The sequence below is a fragment of the Leopardus geoffroyi genome, chromosome C1 (genome assembly GCF_018350155.1).
Source record: "Leopardus geoffroyi isolate Oge1 chromosome C1, O.geoffroyi_Oge1_pat1.0, whole genome shotgun sequence".
In the NCBI taxonomy this organism is placed as follows: Eukaryota; Metazoa; Chordata; class Mammalia; order Carnivora; family Felidae; genus Leopardus; species Leopardus geoffroyi.
This window is the reverse complement of record NC_059328.1, coordinates 167777587-167791808: the sequence shown is the minus strand read 5'-3', so window position 1 is coordinate 167791808 and position 14222 is coordinate 167777587. Positions and strand designations below refer to the sequence as shown.

General features: G+C 38.1%; 1 protein-coding gene and 1 long non-coding RNA gene across 8 annotated transcripts in view; one reads left to right on the top strand and one right to left on the bottom strand.

The window, feature by feature from the left end:
- Positions 1-11380, bottom strand: part of LOC123599157 — a 58220-nt gene extending 46840 nt beyond the window's left edge. The window contains exon 1 of the long non-coding RNA XR_006713010.1: positions 11092-11380. This is a non-coding gene — a long non-coding RNA (uncharacterized LOC123599157). The remainder of the gene's footprint in view (positions 1-11091) is intronic.
- Positions 1-14222, top strand: part of ZNF385B (zinc finger protein 385B) — a 407917-nt gene that overhangs the window by 268123 nt on the left and 125572 nt on the right. The gene's annotated exons all lie outside the window — the stretch shown is intronic.

Sequence of the window (14222 nt, the reverse complement as noted above, 5' to 3'; positions counted from 1 at the left end):
GTACAGAGTGAAAGGAGGCTGTTGGACTCCAAAATCCTATTTACAGGAAGTAGGCTAATAAAACTACTTGACTGCAAACATATGCTACTGTTTGTGAAAAAGGAAGGATGACTCAGGGGGTAGAACCAGGAGTCCAGAGGGCAGAACTGAGATCCTCCGGATAAGAGTCCATGTTGTTCAGCCTGTGAGATCCTGAGGCTTGTAAGATCCTGAGCAGAGATTAGGATCTGTTTAGGATTATGGCCAGTCAAACCCACTCAGACTTCTAACCTACAGAACCATAAATATTAAATGGATGTCATTCTAAACCAATAAGTTCATTTGGTAATTTGTTACGCAGCAATAGAAATCTAATACAGATACTAATAACTAGAGCCACTAAAAGATCTTAGAGAATTTAGTTTATACAATTTAAAAGAGAATAAAGTGGTTCCATGAGGTTTTTATGTGAATTCACTTATAAACTCTTTACAAATGTTGGGAATGCAAGCTGGTGCAGCCACTCTGGAAAACAGTATGGAGTTTCCTCAAAAAACTAAAAAAAGAATTACCCTATGACCCAGCAATTGCACTACTAGGCATTTATCCAAGGGATAGAGGTGTGCTGTTTTGAAGGGACACATGCACCCCCATGTTTATAGCAGCACTACCAACAATAGCCAAAGTATGGAAAGAGGCCAAATGTCCATCGATGGATGAATGGATAAAGAATGTATATCTATACAATGGAGTATTACTTGGCAATCAAAAAGAATGAAATCCTGCCATTTGCAACTATGTGAATGAAACTGGAGGGTATTATGCTAAGTGAAATTAGAGAAAGACAAACATCATATGACTTCACTCATATGAGGACTTTAAGAGACAAAACAGATGAACATAAGGGAAGGGAAACAAAAATAATATAAAAACAGGGAGGGAGACAAAACGGAAGAGAACATAAGTATGGAGAACAAACTGAGGGTTGCTGAAGGGGTTGTGGGGGGGATGGGCTAAATGGGTAAGGGACATTAAGGAATCTACTCCTGAAATCATTGCTTCACTATATGCTAATTAACTTGGATATAAATTTTAAAAAATAAAAAGTAAAGTTAAAAAAATTAAAATAAAAAAAAACTCTTTACAAATGTTTATAAATGCTCTGAAAACAGTTTTCAAATGCTATACTTTCTATATGGTTTCTATTAAGTTACGAATGCATGTATTTCTGACTCCAGGAGCTCACTGCTTATTCCCCACTTTTTTTCACACTCATCAATGTGCACCTACAGAAGTAGATTTTAAGTCTCCCCTTCAGAGCCGTGGTTGTACACAGGTCATTATGGAATCTTCTATCCCTTACCTTTCCTGCATACCTGTTAATGTCATTCCTTGAATTGTTTACCCTGTGTAGAAACTTCATATATCAACCTGAACCTGAAATATCACTGCAAAGTAAAAGTCAAGTTGGGAAAATTTTGTTTTCTACTCCACTTTTCATCACACAAGAACATAACTAAGTTTCCAAATGAAGGTAAATGGTGTGGCCTATGTTGGAAGAATGGCCAAATCAGCATTCCAGAACATACCAACTTGAATCATTTTGTTTTCCTGAAGAGCAGTAATAGAAGGTATAGGGAGATAGGAGAGGAAGTTGTACGGCATGCTAAGAATTTGCTGGATTACTGAAGAAAAATAAAAAATAGGCCAAGGTGGGAAGACAAAAACTCTATTTCTTAGGAGAAATTTATGTTCCTGATTTTTTTTTTTAATTTTGAGTAAGGAAATTAGTAATTTTATGTTCTCACTTTAAGGGATAATGCATTGGTCAGGGGTGAAGTGCAGAGAACAAATTCGTATTAGGTAATTCAATAAGAAAAGGGGTTTGTTAGAACATATTAAATGACTTCCAGAATATTTGAGATAGCTGAAAAACAAATAACCTTTAGCTTGACTTTCTGGATATGAGTCTAAGCCCTATCTCAGAACTTGGCTTTGACAAGGGGCTACTGTTGCAGCCACAACTAAGAAGCATCACCACCTTGTACCTCTGCTAAAACCCTTAGCATCACAACCAGATGCCTTAACCCAGAGTCTCTTTCCATATGAACTGATTTAGCATTCATAATTGGTGAAACCAAAATCATATAGAGCCCTAACAATAAGAGCATACACAAAATGTAGTTTTTAAGCTTTTTTAAGAAGAAATAATAGAAGAAGATTGGTATAGCTGTTGAACGACCACAGAACTCCCCTTGAGGGCCTAATATTTAAATTAAGAAGGCCTAGGATAGCCATTTCATATAGGAAGACAAATTCTCTGTTTTGGAGGTAGTAATAAAAACGATCAGATACTTAAAGGATAATTTTCTTTTGAATCTTCCTAAGTTCAGGTGTTAGTAAGCATTTTAAGTCACAATTTTCATTTTTGTAGTGTAAGGTCTCAGTGATTAATATTAAATTAAATGAACATAAAAATCTGGTTATTATTTTTCACTGGCATTTATTTTAGGCTTATATGAAATATACGTTATCATGTTATCATAGATCTGCACAGTCTGCTAGTCCTTTCTAACTTATAACAAGGGTTCGCCTACATTACCCGAGAGAGTGGCTTTGTTTCATGGTTTGTATAAGGTACTGTTGTCCTGAAATGAGAATCCTACTTAACAAGCTTTTCTTTTTTTCCTTGGCATTATGCCTCCCCTTTATCTGAACTAGCTTCAAAAATACTAGTGTCAAAAATAACATCAGCTTACAATGGGCTTACAGCAGTGATGGTGGTTTTAGTAACTGAGTCAACCCTAGGCTAAGTGCCATAGGCTGGCTCGAGTCATATGTTAGCATATTATTTTCTGTGACTTACGCTTCCAACATTGGGACTTAGATATAGGCAGACACAAAGAAGACTAGAAACCAGTAGTGGTGAATAATCTCTTCCCTGCTGTAACATACGCAAAAAGTAGGTATTATATAGTGTATATGGATGAGTTAACAATGACTAAATGAGCATAGCTGCCATTTGAGAGCACTGGACCCTTTACAGTGGCTTTGAGTACTGTTCACAAGTGAAACCTGATGGAATTAACCACTGCTTATTCTAATATTTATTTAGGTTTATTCGTATGACTTCCAAATTAAGTTGAAATTAGAGCCGCTTAATAACAATAACAAATTAATTTCAATGAACTACTAACCTATATTAGTAGGCTAAGGGCTCAAAGGAAAGCAAGAAACAAGTAACTAGGACAGGGGGTTATATGTTTTTAACTTATGCCCTCCTCTAGTAACTGATCTGGTTTCCTTTTGGTCTTTTCTTTCTTTTTGCCTGCTTTTCCTTTTCAAAGTTGGAAGAAATCTGCCTGGTTGTTTTACTCCCACCCCTCCCTTTGCCATCATTACTTATGGTCCTGGAAGTCGAAATTGTAATTTGGAGTAGGTAACTACTATACATGGGCATTTTTAACTTCAGGGCAGCAGAAAGGTGATGAAGGAAGATAGCGCTAATTAAGGTGGCTGTTTATCCCCGTTTGCTTGGGATGGTCCAAGTTTATGCCTATTAATAGTATCTCCTTTCATTCTCAAAACTGTCCTGGTTTTTGGATAATAAGTTATGAGGTCACCCTAGTAACAACTGAGATGGGCTAAAGGATGGTATAGAAAAATGTAGAAACTTTAAAAAAAAATATCCATGGTAGTTGAAATTTGGGCAGAGCCAGTTTAACTTAATGTCGTGTTAAAAATAGCAAGGACAAAATTGCCTTTCTTGACACTGGGGTGTCTGTGTACTCTTCAGAGCTATGTTATCTGTTAGGAGTGTTTTCTAATATTTAAGTAATTGTTCTTATTTATATGCATGAACTAGCCAGCTTATAGAATTATAATAAGTGAGAGGGTATTTGCCATTCAATAATCTAAAAAATAGTCCTAATAAAAATTCTTAGGGAATTGTAGTTCAGAAATTTAAATGGAGGTTTAATAAAATGTATTCATGATGGATTTTTAAAAGAAATTTTTTTTCAAGGATACTATTGTTGCTGTTAACTTTGGGTAAAGAAAAACTATTGAAATGGAAAATATTTGCAATGTTCTGCAAACAATAAAATTAATAGAGTGGTGTCTTTTTCAGATAATTAAATATTCCTTTTCATATATAATTTCTGAAGGCGATTTTCTGTTATGTTTCAGTGTTTATTATAGTTTAAAGAAAATGTATCTTACCCCAAACCAGGTTTTCATTCCCATTGATAGCAAGTAATTCATTTTTATTATAATTGAAAGCAATATTAATATTTTATAGAAATTTAATTGAATCCCAGACAAGTTATTTCCTTTGTCTTCTCTTCTAAGAATAACTTCTTATGGTGGGTTGAATAAATAAAGCTCACTACAAAGACCTAGGTTTTAGAATCCCCAAGTGGATTGTAATAGACAGTTTTCCCATATGAAAATTTACAATTTTCACTTACTATACTTAATATAAGTTGTATGTATTTTTGAGAAGCCATTAGAACATGCTATCAATAAGAAAAAGACACCAAGGAGTAAAATATCGGATGATGAGTGTTGCCAGAAGCCTTCCAAGTACTTTAGACATACACCTTGCAATTAGAGGTAACACATTTTCAGTTTAATGCTTTGTTACCTTGTTAATAATTAACATAATGCAACAACTCCATCTGGACCATGAAATAATAGAATGTAATTCCAAAGGAGTTCTTATGGTACATTTTTTTTTTCTGTAAAAAGCATCGTCCAAAAGTCTTATGGTGTACTATTGTTCAGTATTCTTTCTCCCAATTACTAAATATTAGCACTTCTACGGGATAAAATTTGCTGTGGGTTTCTGCTACTGTAAAGATAACACAGGGTTAATCCCAATGTCATGCCTTCATCTCCGTTTCTAACAAGGTGTACTTATTGCTGAAGGAAAACGTCCTATGAAAATGGTAGAGTCCATGTTATGATTGTTATGAGTGAATGGTGTGTTTTAACTGTCCAACTTACGGAGACTATTAAATTACAGTGGTCAGTGCTACACTTATGAGTTAATAAAAATGGCAGTTATTTTAAGGAAACAGGTTTTTCCCCCCAAATAGACATTAGGTTTGCCTGTGTGAATAGAAGAAGAGGCTGCCTTGCTGCTGGGAGATCGATGTTTTCTAGGAGACAACGAAAAAGGGAGAAGAACAGGGAAAGAGATCTGGTAGTCTCAGATTTATCTCCTTTTTAAGGCAATTCATAATTTTATTCTTCATAAATGATGTATATAGAAGTTTCAGTGGTTTAATTTTGGGAAAGATGTTGTTCCTGCCCACCTTGTAATCACAAGACACCTGATCATACTGCTGCTAACACCACTACATTTTCTCATTATGGACTGTGGGGAAGCTTTGGTCTTGTTTTCCACTAAGGAAAAGAAAATAAGCTGATACTTAGAGTCACTGGAGCAGAAGGAGCCGAAGGGTCCAAGTGACCTTATAGAATGGACCCAGCAGGGAGACCTGACATTCAGCCCATAGCTCTGACACTTGATAAATCACTGCAAGGCTCTGCCTGTGCCTCAGTTTACCTATTAATGAGGACAGTCCACATATTCCATTATAACCAATTCATGACGACAAGAGAAAGGTAATAACAATATTTCTCTTGTGAACCCCCAAGGAGAACCTGTTCTTAGCGTTAAGTAGGCAGAGCGAAGTGTAAGCCAAAGCAAGAAGAGAAGGGCCACTTCTTTTACTTTTCGCCCTAAAGCCCTACCAGGTGCTGAGGCACCATCTGGGTAGAACAATCTTGAGATGCTTCTGCAATGAGCCCTTTGTAGGGATGATTATTATACAAAGTCTTTTAAGAAAGTACAGAGGCAAAGAAGTATTAGCCTGGCCAACGCCCTCCCTCCCAGTGGGTTCTGACTCTCTGCTTGGGAGACATATTCCCCAAAGCCCTTTAATATTTTAATAAACATGTAAAATTCTTAGAGGAGAGAGAGGAAGGGAATTTAAAAGGGAGAAATAAAGCTACTACTTATTACACACTACCACATTCTGGATGGCAAAATTATGATGATAAGAATAATAACAACTAACAAAGCAGTCACAGGTGAAATCTGCAAAACAGGTGCAGATTAAGTCTCAGATGCCAGGCTTTGGGCTTAAGCCCTATGCATACATTGTCTCATGTCTCATGTGATCCCGGGAAACAAATTGTAACATTAATCCCTATCTTACAGTGAAAAATAGGTTCGCTCACTTGCCCAAGGTCTACTGAGGTTGTGGAAAATGAATTCAAACCCCAGTAGGCTGGATCTGCTTTCTCTCTCACTCAATTCTGACAACTCTGTCCGATGGGCACCATCTGCTAATGTAGACGGTAGGGTGAGCGTGAGGTTAGGCAACTGCTCTAGGGTTACACACAGTCTACACAACAGCAAAAATGTTAGTCCTGCCCCCTTTAAACACATACATTCTTCTATGCTATGCTAAATTTTTCTCCTTTATAATTTTTGTCCTGTGGTGACAGTTTAATGAATATTGAATTAAATATCTAATTATAATTAGATCTATCTCACAAAAGGAAAATCAGCAGATCAACACTAGGTTTCACATTAGCAATAAGTATTCACATCACAGTGACATCCTTTTTTTTTTTTTTTTTTTTCAGATTGGCCCATTGCATAGTTTCCCATAAGAATCTGTTCCTATTACCAAAGTGGGCCAGTTTCACAATTTTAAATCTGCTTGTATCATTGTAACTAATGATATCATCATAACATTCTTCTTTTTTTATTCATGGAGCTAGTATGGTAAAGTAAAGCTTGGTTAATTATTTCCAAATTCTTGGACCCTCCAGGAAAACACTCTTCAAATATCAGGTCCAGTGTCAATGGACATATACAAATAGGTGATAGACATATAATCTGGGCTTTGACTGGGGTGGGAGAGAACTGCCATTTCTCTCCCCTTCTCTGGGAGGCAGGAAATTGCTGTGGATTAAAGAAATGTCAATACAAGTTCCCAGTTTTCCTACTTCAGAAATAAATGCGTGTTCTCCCTTTCCCCAACCTTCTTTTGTTCTCTGTTGCTCCCCTTTCCCTACTGAATGTGTGTGTCTGGGCAGCTCTACCTAGTTTGGATTTGATAGGAGAATGGACAGGAAGCTGGATCATTCAGAGTAGAAATCAAGCCAGTTAGTTAGATCAGAGTTAAGCCCCCTATTCATTTTATGTATGCCATTGAGCATCTAGAGGGTAATGGTGATTTTTATTCCCTCCTGGCATTAAGTCTGAGAGGCAAACTGACAAGTAAAAGGAAAATTCAAAATTAAAGTTGACATACCTTCCTTAATTCTTCCCAAGGTGCTTAAGTATGATTATTATTTAATGCCTCTTTTTCCCTGTAAATATATGGGGTACCAGTCAACATATGGAATTGTTCCAGATAATAGAAATCTACCTGAAAACTAAGACCAAAATATGAAAAATACCAGAGAGGCTGGAGATATTGGGTTGGAGGAGAACAGGTTTCTGGAAGCCTAAGGTGCAGACTAATGCAGAGCTCTCTCTGCAGTGCAGGGTTTTTCAAGAGTTCCTATCATTTTGTGACATCTTCCTTCCATGTGTAACCCTCAAGCTCAGCCCTACTGCATCATCACATTTTGCTTTTCAGACTCACCACCATTGATGGTGGGTCAAGAATATCATCCATGTACATAAAGGACAGTGGCTTATAACATTTTAAGACAGAAAAGAAAAAAGTCTTCAGTCACTAGGCAGGCTGACCTCAGGGCTGTCAAGCAAATTATGGCAGCCCAGGATGTCTGCTCAGAGAATCATTGTGGTGTGGGAGGTGATGAATGAGTGGTTTTGATAGCCTTGGGCTCCTTCCCGAGAGAGAGAGACCAAGTTGGAAGATGATTTTAGCAACCATGGTAGGTAAGTCTGACAAAACTCAAATACCACCTCCTACCTCTCTGTTTGCATGAGGAATGATGGCAGAACTGGGTCTTGACTTGTGGGACGTTCAGTATAAAGATGAGAAAAATCATCTTCCTCATTCATTCCTCCTCTTTGAAATGAAAGTCTGCCCAAGCAGAAGAGGATTTCTATGTATCAGAAGTTTTGCTGATCCAGAGAAAAGAGCCTGCAAAATGCTCGCCTTTCCAATGGAGGTTAGAAACTGCCATTGACAAAATGGCACTCAGTTTTTCACCTCCACTCAGTATGTCAAGTCTTTTTATATTCAGGCACCATCAACTCCTAAAGGAATATGAAAGACTATCTTTTGAGAGAAACTAAACATAGGGCAAGTTTGTTTTACTTCACATATTTATAAATGGAATTTGTTATTAGAAGAAACTGAAAGTTGAATATTCATTAGCATCCTAGATCCTCTTTTGAGTAGGAGACTTGAAAGAAGCCTGAGTTTGGAGAGACTTTTTTTTTTTTATCTTTTCTTCTTCTGTGCTTTTGAGGCTGATGTTAAGTTCTGCCATCTGTAGGACCTGTGCATTTTAAACTTCTTTTACTTATAAGCTTCAGCTCTTTTGGGAAATTGTTTTTGCTTATGTTATCTAAACGGCAGAAATCGGCTTCCATCTCACATAGTCTCTGCATTATTAAAATACAGCTTGTTGTGCAGAGTTTTAATGGACTCTTTAGAGCCTTTACATATTAATGTTATATACTAGGAACTATTAAAACAGTCCAAATAAAACATATTCACCAGTTAAATGTTCTGTTTTATTTGTGAATGAATGAATGAAAAGGACAAGCTAGTTATCTAAATGGTCATTTATGAAAAAAAAATTATAACCTAATACAAACTTATTCACCTATCTGGAAACTCAATCACATCATTCCAAGGAAGACTAGAATTTGTTACTCTCTTCTCCTTATCTCTAAACAGAAAAACAAGTAAACAAAAACAATTTCAACCTACTATTGATTATTTATGTATGAAATACATATGGTAAATTCTTAATCCAAGATGGTTATTTTCCTTTTGTCAACAAGAAGAATGTGGAATGTACTTATTGATTTTGAAATTTTTGAAAATACTTCACTAAAGGCTAATTGGTGAAATCAACCAGCTAGAAGGGACAAACAGTAGGGAAAAAGGTGAGAATAAAATCAAATAATCCATCATTTTAAAATTAGCACACTTTTCCTTCTCTCTACCAGAAAACAAAACAAAACAAAACAAAATTTTCCCATCAAATACTCACTTAAATATTCAGTATTAAAACTTTGTTCAATCAAGTTAGCAAACTACAAGGTTGGGCCCTGGGCATTCCTTTTTCAAACAGATGAAGTAGCACCTGGGACAGTGCTAAGAGCCTAGTTTAAAATTTTTTTTTAATGTCTATTTATTTTTGAGAGAGAGAGAGACAGAGTGTAAATGGGGCAGGGGAAGAGAGAAAGGGGGACACAAAATCTGAAGCAGGCTCCAGGCTCTCAGCTGTCAACACAGAGCCTGATATGGAGCCCAAACCCACAAACCAGGAAATCATGACCTGAGCCAAAGTCGGACGCTTAACCGACTGAGCCACCCAGGCACCCCTTTAAGAGCCCTAGTTTAAAGTCAGGCCCCATTGACAGCTTCTATTCCCCACTCTGCCACTCATTAGATGAGTGACCTTGGGAAAGTCATTTAATTTCTCTGGGCCTTGTTCCCTCATTGGTAGTAATAGAGGCTTGGACTGGATTTGTTCAGTAGATAGATATTTACTAATCTCCTGATAAATACCATGTTTCAATAAGACATAAAAAAATTTTAAAAAGCAGCCCCTGTCTTCAAGGAGCTGAGAGTTCAATGGGGGACACACCTGTAAAAACTAATGCATGCAGTAAAGTAGTTTGATACTACTTTAAGGTATACAAATTTCTTTAAGATATACAAATATACCTGACATATTGGGGGGCACCACAAGAGGAGTGGTCAGTCCTATGTAGGTTCAGGTGGGAGAAAGAAGACTGACAAGGACTTTAGAGAGAAGATGCTTGAACTGAGTTTGAATGTCATTCTGCAGATGAACAGGGCATAGAGGTGTAAGAACACAGGCCTGTGGGAGGAAGTCAGTATACAGCCTCAGGATCTAACAGATGTCCTGTCTGGCTGTAATGTAAGTATGAGATGAAATATGCAAAGGATGCCTGGAACAAATGGAAAAGGCTTTATATGACATAAGGATTCTGAATTTTGTAAGAAGCCATGCCACAAGTAGTTCTAAGCAGAACTTAAGAGCTGTTCACATTTGTGTTCTAGAAAGATCACTTTAGCAAAGTATGGCAAAGGCTTCGAGGGGGCAAAGATTAGAGGCAAGGAAGCCAGTCAGGAAGCTATCTAGAAGCACACAACAGAGATGATAAAGGTGACAGCAGAAGCTGTCGAGTGGAAGGGAAAGAACTGTAGGACATGAGGAAAGTGATTCCTCTAAAATCACTGAATGGATGAGGGGTAAGGAAGGAGGTGGAGGGACTCTAAACTCCCTTTCAGCTTTTGTCTCCCATGAGTCAATTATTCTGAGACAGCTGGATCAAAACCTTTCAATTAAAGGAAAGATTCTCATAAACACAGCTAATGAAAAAATATTTTTAGAGCTTTATAAAATGGCTTATTCTGAATTCTTGCTTTTAGACTAGTGGAATATTGTGTTTTTAAACATAACTCTATATGGTTAGTACAGAGAGAGGCAAGTGGTTAAAGTTGATTCTTTGTTCAGAAGATACATCATAGGCAAGTAAATTGATACTGTAAAGTCACCCTGAATCGTGCGGTATGCTGTGAAGAGGCAAAAACAGTCCGGTTGTGCTTACATTCAGAAATTCTATGAGGTAGCTTAATATAAACACCCACGAGACTCTGAGAGCCAGAAATAAGAATAGAGCCTATAAGCAATATCCACAGTTAACCTGAAGTCAGAACTCATGCTTAAAACTCCTCTTACCCATCCCCACTCACCTTTTTGACTCGGGGTGTGTTTGTCACTTATTCTACCATAAGCACTGTCTTTACATCATTCTAATGCTTTCTATACTTTTCTTGAAAGTGTCACTCCTTGATCCCATCCCATCCACTCCAGCCCCCTGTAAGTTGGCTACCACCTAGAACATACCAGTAAGATGGCTCTTGCAAAGACCACCATGTCTTCCGAATTGCCAGCTCCATTGGCCATGTCTCACTCCTCATCTGATCTGACCTTTATGCCGTGTTTATGAAACTCTCGCTGTGACATCACAATCACTCTTGTTCTCCCTCACCTTTGTCCACGCTGCCACTATCAGGCCCATGGGTTCTTCCTTTCAGCTCTGCACTCTCCCTGGGTCATTTCATGCACACATGCAGCTTCTTGATACAGATGGTGTTCATTCTCTGGCCAGAGTCGTGTCCCTGTGTTCCATAAATGAAAATTTAACTTTCTTTTCTTTTTTTTTTAAATTTTTTTTTTAATGTTTATTTTTGAGACAGAGAGAGACAGAGCATGAATGGGGGAGGGTCAGAGAGAGAGGGAGACACAGAATCCAAAGCAGACTCCAGGCTCTGAGCTGTCAGCACAGAGCCCGATGCGGGGCTTGAACTCACAGACCACAAGATCATGATCTGAGCCGAAGTCGGAAGCCCAACCGACTGAGCCACCCAGGTGCCCCGAAAATTTAACTTTCTATTGGACACCTTCGCCTCCTTGTCCCTCAGGCAACTCAAAATCAACACATCCAATGCTGAATTCCTTCTTCCCCCAAATGTTTGCCTTTTCTGATTACAGTCTCATCTTGTGACAACTAGACCCCTGTATTCCTCTGTGGGCATGTACAACTTTTCATAACTCCCTCTACTGCACACCTCCCCATTCCAAACATGCTCAACTACCTTTATTCTGCCAGATGTCTTGCACTCATTATAAACTCTGAGTCTGTGCACATGCTTAGAAGGCCTTCTTGATACATATAAAAACACATACAGTCATTTACTTCATCTGGCTGCATTTTACTGAAATTTCAAGCCATTGTTAAGGATTTACTTTCTCCAGAAAACTTTTCTGGCCCAGACCTCTGTTGTAGGTGACCATATTTTGAAGTTTTATGGTGGCTTTTACTCCTTTGTAGTAGTTCTCAATAAGGTGTGGGGGAGGGGAAGACATAGGAGATAGAAAGGTGCTTTGCCCCGCAAAGGACATTTGACAAGTGACATGTGATGTGTGAAAGTGTCTGGAGACACTTCTGGTTGTAACAAAGGATTGGGGTGCTACCAATATGCAGTAAGTAGAGGCTAGGGATGGTGCTAACTATCCTCCAGTGCATAGATCTCCACAACAAAAAATCATCCCGTACAAAATGTCATTAGTGCTGAACTCTGTTCTAATTCCATATTTCTTTTTCCGTTTCTCTCATTAAATTATAAGCTTTTGGAGAACATGGACTGTGTCTTATTCAACGTTATATATGTAGGAAGTAACGGGTTGTTCAGCATAGTAGATGCCCTGTATGAGTGCATAAATAGGTGAGTAGATGGACGGATGGTTTGAATGGTTTCCCATTCTAGCCCAGAAAAAAAATCTATAGTTATATGTAGGCTGAGGACAATAAGTTTGATGTGTCACTCCTGAAGTCACCCTGATGCCACTTCTACTCTTTGAGATGTTGATCATGGAGAGAAGTGGGAAGATTCAAACTATGGATGCGTGTTTCTGTTTTGTTGTGTATTTAAGTATATGTCACTTTATTTATTTAAATGTCTTATATTGGTGAGTGAATTAAAACAATATATGTGTTTATACCCATTGCTAGTAATCAACAGGTCTGGGCACATATGATAAACAAGACATTTTAGCATGCTGTGATGAGAAAACATGGTTTGATTTAAATTCTGGTTTCATTCTGGGCCACCTCGGTGGCTCAGTCAGTTAAGCATCCAACTTCAGCTCAGGTCATGATCTCACAGTTCGTGGGTTCAAGCCACGCATCAGGCTCTGTTCTGACAGCTCAGACCTTGGGGCCTGCTGGGGATTCTGTGTCTCCCTCTCTCTCTTCCCCTCCTGCCCCCATCTGTCAGAAAGTAGTAAATATTAAAAGAAAGTTAAATTCTGGTTTTGTTCTAATACTGAGCTTTGTAAACCTAAACATGAGTTTTATTGTCATTGATCTTTAATTTTTTCAACTTTGTTTTGATAATGACATGAACTAAATCATATAAAGTACATGGTACATAGTGCTGTCAATAAATCTGACATCCCTCTGCCTCTTCTCCAAACTACCTCTATTAAGAATTGCATTCGACTCAGAAACAGAGCCCTGATAATCATTGCTTAAATAGATAGTTTATTTTTTCCCCCAGAAAATAAGTCTGGAGGTCTGCAATCCAGGGTTTGTATGATGTTTAAGGAATCCAGGCTCCTTTTAGCTCAATACTTACCAATGCTAAAGTATGGCCCTGATATTCAAAATGCATGCTAGAGTACCAGTCACCAATGCTGTGTGCCAAGCAGCAGATTAGAGGACAGAGTGAGGATGGTGATGATCTGTCTCTTCTAAAGAGAAAACAGAATACATTCTTTTATTTTAAGTTTATTTATTTTGAGAAAGACAGAGAGAAAGTGTGAGTGGGGGAGGAGCATATAGAGGGTGAGTCAGAATTCGAAGCAGGTTTCGCACTGTCAGTGCAGACCCCAGTGTGGGGCTTGGACTCACAAACCATGAGATCATGACCTGAGCCAAAGTCAGACACTTAACCCATTGAGCCACGCAGGTACCCCCAAAATACATTCTGATACAGTAAGAGTGCTTATGTGTAAATTGTTTAACACCTAGTATCTTGAATATAAAGGACAGAGGGGCCCCTGGGTGGTTCAGTCAGTTAAGCATCCAACTTTGTCTCAGGTCATGATCTTGGGGTTTGTGACTTCAGTCCCCACATCGGGCTCTCTGCTGTCAGTGCAGAGCCCACTTTGGATCCTCTGTCCCCCCCCCCTCTCTCTGGCCCTCCCCCATGCTCTTCCTCTTTCAAAAATAAACATTAAATAAACAAACAAACAAATGACAGAAATGTAGCACTTAAGAATTCATTTTACCTTTCTATACCTAACGTTATTTTATTACCTCTAAGTCATGTGCATGTGTGTAGGCTGTGTGTGTGTGTGTTCCCAAATAAATTTACTATATTTTAATACAGACTTACAGAAATGGAGCTCATCCTGGTAGCAAAAAGCACACCCAAAATTTTCCATAAACAAAATCAGGAATCCTTAGATCA